This window comes from Lactuca serriola, chromosome 8 (genome assembly GCF_051521515.1).
Source record: "Lactuca serriola cultivar US96UC23 chromosome 8, Lser_US96UC23_V15, whole genome shotgun sequence".
NCBI lineage: Eukaryota > Viridiplantae > Streptophyta > Magnoliopsida > Asterales > Asteraceae > Lactuca > Lactuca serriola.
Window position 1 is genome coordinate 182,619,295 of NC_136415.1, and position 7,050 is coordinate 182,626,344.

A 7,050-nucleotide genomic window follows, 5' to 3' on the forward strand; every position below is an offset into this window, starting at 1 on the left:
GCCTCCTTTTTCGTTTCCGAACTTTCGTTTCTTGAGCTTAGGTTTAGGTTTTTGGGTGCATTGGCGAGTTGTCCTTCGTTGGTTTCTCTGGTTGTTGTTATGGTTGAATTTATCGATATTGCTTCCATTTTTTTTGGTGCTATTGGCATTGAAGTATGCCATGGCAGCTGCCACGACAGCTGTTACGGTGGCTTGGAAAGTGGCGGAGTCTATTCGTAGGACCGGTGGACCGTCGGGGTACTAGTTATCTTCATGGGAAGACATGACTCTGTTGCACACGAAAAGTGAGCTTGTAAGTACCCGTAGTTGATTTCAAGTGAGCTTACTCGTATAATCTTAATGTACTGGTGTTAATTGTGTCAACCTACATCCCCATGATGTAGTTATGGTATTGAGTGGAAACATATATTGTATGACATTTAGTTCGTTAGAATAGCACATAGTTAGCAATATAGTTAGCGGAATTGGTTGTACGAATTCTTGGAGGATGTACTCCTCTTGGTTACTACTACTAGTTGCGATTACATGCATTATGAACCTACAGCGAGTAGTGTGCTGATCTTCTTCTACCGACCTGGCACACAGAGTGCTTGGCCATTTCACTTATATTACGAGTGCCCTTTTTGTGTTCCTTACTCTACTAAGGCTGTCCTTGCCTTTATTGTTATGAGTTGTGGTCTCCAAATGATCGCTGCCTAATTTTCTGATCTTACTTGTGGGTTTCATAAGGCAATTTGGAATGGTGTTATTGTTAGTCGTGGGGGATCGGATTTACATGACTGTACACTGGACTTTGTTTATGGCCTCCATTACACCATGACAGAGGGTTGGAAGTCGGGAGTCAATTAGGGTTACTTGTGGTTTAAACGAATGTCTGATTCATGAGGGTGTTGGCTATCGGAGTTCGGTGCACTTCGATTGTGGATTGGATCTTCTTTTGTGGGGATGCTCCTTGAACTAGGTAGGAGTCAATCCCTAAGCTTGTCTTTGTGTGGGTATTGTTTTGTTTCTATGTATGTCCATTCTAGTGGTACTTGTATTGGGTGGTTACGTATCTGGGAAGAGAAAAGTGAAAGGGTCTCTGGCCTATTCTTAATTGAGTAAGGATCGTCAAGTGTTTCCCCGACGCTTTCATCCTTGTTGGTTCTCTTAGTCGGAATCTTCCCTTTTATGATTCATCTCTGGATATCACTTAGGATCCCCTTCTGGATTTTCTTCTTGGACTTCTTTCGGTCTCTCCTTGCCTTATCCGCAATTCACCGTGATAGGGTAGTAGAAGTCTTGGCGAGGAATTTCAACTACGTTGTTTGTGCGAGAATCGAGGTACGAGGTATACGGGGAAAGTTTTAGGTGTGGGAGGGGTTTATAGTATCCTAAAATATTTTAAACTTGATGTTCGATTGTAATATTCTCTTGTGCTCATAGTTGTTAGGTTGTAGGTTTGTTGCAACACCACCATCACTCCCAAGCACATGTTGGTCATATCTCAAATAAATATAGTTGATCAGGCTATATTTATCCCAGATATGAGTACATAATTGCCCAGGCTTTACTGTAGTGTTCAACCTTTAGTTACTTTGGGTTTCTTCTCGTTATGATATTAGGTTAGTACTTTTGTACACTTTTATAAAATACTTATCTTCTTAAAGTATACTTCTAGGCAGATTGTGTTTTAGTCCCATTGTATTTATAGTTGTATATCTTGTATGGCTAGATATACCAGTTCACTATAAACAATGCTCCGATACCAATCTGTCACACCCCTGGACCAGACGGCGGAAACGTCCGGAGGCAGGTGACTTCATTGTGCATTAATTGAATATAAATTAAACAGAGCAATCCAAACATCATACATTGAGATAACAAACTTACATTTTTTACATATTGTATTTGTCCTTTAAATTACACAAAAGAGACATAGGCAGTAAAATTCCAAACTACAGCTAAATAGTCCAGCATCCACGTCCCTTGTTACCTGCTTACTAGATCCCTGAGAATACAAGTCGTTTTTGAAAAGCGTCAACTAAAAAGTTAGTGAGTTCATAAGCAATATTGTATAAAATCGTTTATAGTTGTTTAGAATCATTCTCATTGTACTTTCAGAAAATCCGATATTTTCTATGAAATCATTGAAGTCTTTCCTTGAAAATCATGTATATATGTGTGCATGTCGTTACTTTTGTTCATCCTTAAATGGAGTGATTTTGAAAAGTAGTGAAATTTGTAAAGGCGAGTTGTGTCCGAGAATAGTTCTTTTGAATAGTAATAGTCAAATGTTTCCAGAAAAATACCTTATTTTCAAAAAGTGAATATGGTTGACGATCTTGTTTTTCTTATCGGGTATAAGTGAGTGTGCGTTCTAGTTTATCATTATCAAAATCGTATGAAATCGTTTTCCTTCAGAAAATCCTATATTTTCTGCTATAAAAATGCTCGTAAGTTCTGTTCCAAATGTGTATACTTGCATGTGTGTGTGTGCTAGTTTATCATTTTCAAAATCGTAATACAAATGTTCTCCATAAATTCCTACGTTTTCTGATTTGAAAAATAGCAGTAATAAGCCTCTAATACTTGTTGGGTGAAAGAAATCAATTGTGGCGATTGTGGACTTCCTACGCAATGAACAAGGACAGTCAACACAACAAATGCGGACCATCACTACCATGCGTAGGACAGTCAACACAATGTGCCAAAATTTATTTATGAGGTTTTCCTTGCATAAATTTATAGTTAATATAACATATTCTAATGAGTCGTTATAACCATACTAATCATGACAGAGACCTGTTTTGGTGTTTCTCAGGTGCCCTCGGTTTGATAAAGACATTTTTCACCCAAGATTGGTCGGGCTAGCTGTAGCGAACATCGAAGGTTCGGGGTGTCAACTCTGTATAGATCTATACACAAATTCCCGCTCTCCCTCCAGGAGACTCTGGCTATAACTCCTTACAGGACATTAGGCGTACACTAATATTTTCATATTTAGGTACCTTTGAGATTTGTTTGACTAGAATATTGACACCCTTTCGAGCAATCGTTCGGGATTCATTATTTGTTAGATAAATAATGATATTAGTGCTCATTGAAGAGAAATATCGTTCTCGTTCCATAGCGTTATTTTCACTTGTTATTTGGGTACTTCATGTTCGTTCCATTTCGTTTATTGAAAAATAAACCACTTTGAACTCTTGTGAGAATGACCCTACATTATCGGAATTGGCAAATATGGTCTTTCGTGACTATGAATTGTCGGCTCAGACCCATATTAGACAGAAGAAAAGTGTCAAGTCATAATTTGTGAAAATTTATGACTGCCGGTTATGACACACATTTTCTGTTTTATAACATATAGAACATTACTTATGTTCCTAAAGGTTTTACAACAGCAGTTTATGACATGAAAATATTTTTGTCATGAAAAACTCTATTTTCGTGTATTGTTCTTGATAAAGCTATTTATATTAAATTATTTATAAATAAACCCGACTAGTCAGTTGATCTGGTAAAAGTCATGAGCATGAATTAATACTCCAAGATAACCTTTATATTTATGTTTGACCAACAGTGATTTCAAAATATTATTATTTTCATATTTTTAATCACTTCCCAAAATATTTTATCTAACAACTTGTTTAAGTGAAGCTTGAAGAAATTCCTTATAGTGGTTGTTTCTAAACATGTTTTGTGAAAAACAATCCAAACTCTTGAGACTTAACCAAAATCTCGAGTTTTTGGACTAAGAGTAAGGAGTTTCATACTTAAGCATATGTAAGATGGCATGCATACACAATAAGCAATCATATCATGATTTACACAAGACTTTGACTTGTACTCTCCCCCAAAAACAATAAAAACTTGGATAAAGTGGGGTATGAAGCTCACCTTAGTTACTTGCTGGGTGATTTGAAGAGATGAGGAAGAGTTTCCAAGTTCCAACACTTGGGAGTTTCTTTGAACTTAGAAATATCCTAAGAGTAATTTTTGTGTAAATATAATGAAGCCTTAGGAATATTGTGAAGAATCACTAGTCAAAGATGATGAACACTTACAAAAATCTGGGAATTTTCCTTGAAGGGATGAGACTTGGAGCTTGAAGGAGTTGAGAGCACCCTTAGAAGTTTGCTGCAAATGAAAATGAGAAGTGGGGAAATGGAAGAAGAGGAGTTCACGTATTCTAAGTGGAGGGATAAAAGTGATATGACACTTGCTTGGAGGACTGTGTACAATGCTTAGTTATCCATGGATATTTTGTGTTTAACTGGGTTTACATGGGAAATGAAGGATTCACATCACATCACAAAGTCAAACTCCTTATCTTAGAATTCCTAATACAAGCTTGGGCATTATTTTACATAAATATGTTTAAAATAATTAATTTTGGCATAAAATGGTGGTTTATGGGGTCTAGGATATGAAAAACATGAGTTTGGTGGAATTCCCGACGTCAAAATGCCTTAAAATGATAAAAAGGTCCAAAAATGACAAAAATCCGGAGTTGAGGGTTGTTCCTGCGAAGGTCCGAAGTGTTTAGGAGGAGTTTCGGAGCCATTCTTCACATTCCGGAGTGTATTCTCGGATTCCGAAGTCATCTACGTAATTCCGGAGCGAAGCCAGCAGTCCAGACCGAGGGTTCCGAAGTTGGCTGAAATTTCTAAAGGAAGGCTATCCTTTCGGATGAGAGGCTTCCAAAACAAACCTTAACCCTTCCGGCGCGTGCGAGATCCGAAGCAAAGGGGGTTTGGAGGTGAGAAGCTTCTTGGTTTCTTAGAAGGTATCCAGACTAAGAGGGTTTTGGACCAAGAGGAGTTCGGAGAAAGAGGGTTCTGGACCAAGAGGGTCCTTTTGGGTTTTCTCTCCCGGTTTTGAGTTGTTTTCGGCTAAGGAAGGTACTTAGGGAGATTTGAGATACGTCGAGAGATTTGGGAGAGATTTCACATACATGGAGAGATTTGGGAGAGATTTCACTTACTTAGAGAGTTTTAGGAGAGATTTCATATACTTGGAGAGATTTGGGAGAGATTTCACATACTTAGAGAGATTTAGGAGATATTTCACACACTTGGAGAGATTTGGGAGAGATTTCACATACTTGGAGAGATTTGGGAGAGATTTCACATACTTAGAGAGATTTGGGAGAGATTGTATATACTTAGAGAGATCTGGGAGAGATTTCACATACTTTGAGAGATTTGGGAGATATTTACATTCTAACACTAGATGGCTCATTAGAAACTCATATTATACACTTAGATGTGTTAGCACAAGTCTCACAATAGTCCTTGCTTACTTGACGACGAAATTTCCTAGCCAAAAGGGCTAGTTGTGACATCATCCCCTCGTTAGAGGGAATTTCGTCCCGAAATTCTTTTGAAAGATAGGGTTATGAATGCGGAAATAGGTGAGGGTACTTTGAGTTATTTGGTCTTTGTGTTCCCAAGTGAATACCGGCTCACGCCTAGCGTTCCCTTGAACCTTCACCATCGGGATGCAGCTTTGCTTTATGTGCTTAACTTTTCTATCCATAGTCTCGATAGGTGGATCAACTATTACGAGGTTCTAGTTCACTTAATCTTGTCTAGTGGGATTGGAAGGGTTTTGCCTGACAAACACTTCCTAGGTTCGACACATGGAACACAGGATGTACGTTACTAAGCTTGGAGTGTAGTTGGAGTTTGTAGGCTACCGGACCGATCCGTGTGAGGATCTTAATGGTCTCATGCGTCAGGGATTTAGTTTGCATTTCCTTTCAAATCATGTCATCCTTCCCCGAGGTAAGATCTTTAATAAAACCCTGATCCCTTACCTGGGATTCCAAAGATTTAACCTGCTATTTGTATAGCTCTATTGTCGACCTTACGATGTTTGGAGTCGTGTTTGGGTTTTGACTATCCTTTTTGTGGTTTCTCGAATAATCTTGGGTCTAGGGAGTGTGCTATTGATCGTTTGTCCTCTTGTTAGTTGGGTGTCTCTCACCTCAGCCCGACAGAGGATGATCTGCACTTCCGGCCATGCAGGGTCTCGAAGGATGCAGCTTCTATGCTCAAGCGGTAGTTGCTATTATATGAGTAATCGATTAGAGGCAGGTGGGTATCCCAAACTTTGTCAGTGTCCATTACCCATGTTTCTCTTCGGGATGTAGGTTCTTGTTTTACCTTGACCTCGACAGGTGAGATTTCTAGAGTTTTGGTGGTCTGACACTTATGAGCGTTGAACACATGGAAGGTAAAATGTCTGAAACTAGGTTCTTAGGTCAATAGGAGGCTATGGGTTATCGGACCCCCTTCTTGGCGAGGCCTTTTGAATGGTCTTCTAGGGATCGGGATCCTGGTGTCCTAGAAGTAGAGTCTTCTAGGCCTTAGGAGTTGGTACTATGGTCACCAAGGTTGAGTTCGTGTGTGATGTAGTTGACCTTATGAGTCTTAGATCATCTTGGAAGTTATATTCTTATGGTTTTCTGAACTAATGGTAGGTCGGCCTCTGCCAGTTCCTTGTTGTTGGTTGAACAAATCTCCTATTCGGGGTAGGGGGTATCGATTCTTGAGGATGGGTTTGTTTAGCTTATTCATAGTCGGTGGTGCTTAGGATAGTTTCGTCTTTCTTCCTTATGAGTTGTATAGATGCTTTATGTGGTTAGGGACTGGGTTTGATGTTTCCTTTACATAATATGTCGATCTTATGATCAGACACTATTTGTTCCTGTGACTGTGCTAAGTGGTATCGGGTGTTTGGTTATTGGGATGGTTCCAGGAGTCTTAGTACTTGGTTGAGGTTTCCAAAAGGATTCTTGGGAATCTATGGAGAAAGGTTAAAAGCCTTTCAAATTCCCTTGATACTTTTTGCTTCTTGATTTTCCATCTTTATTGGGGCCAGGGAAAACGGCGTGGTATTTCTTACACCAGGACTTAGGTGTCTGGTTGCTAGGGTTTCGTCATTACCAGATGAAATAGTTTAGTTATTTGGTTGAGTAAGACGAAATTCTATTTGCAGAGCTCGAGGTTTGTAAGGTGAGGATCCAGTCTGTCTGTGCCAATTGGTGACATTGGACTCCTT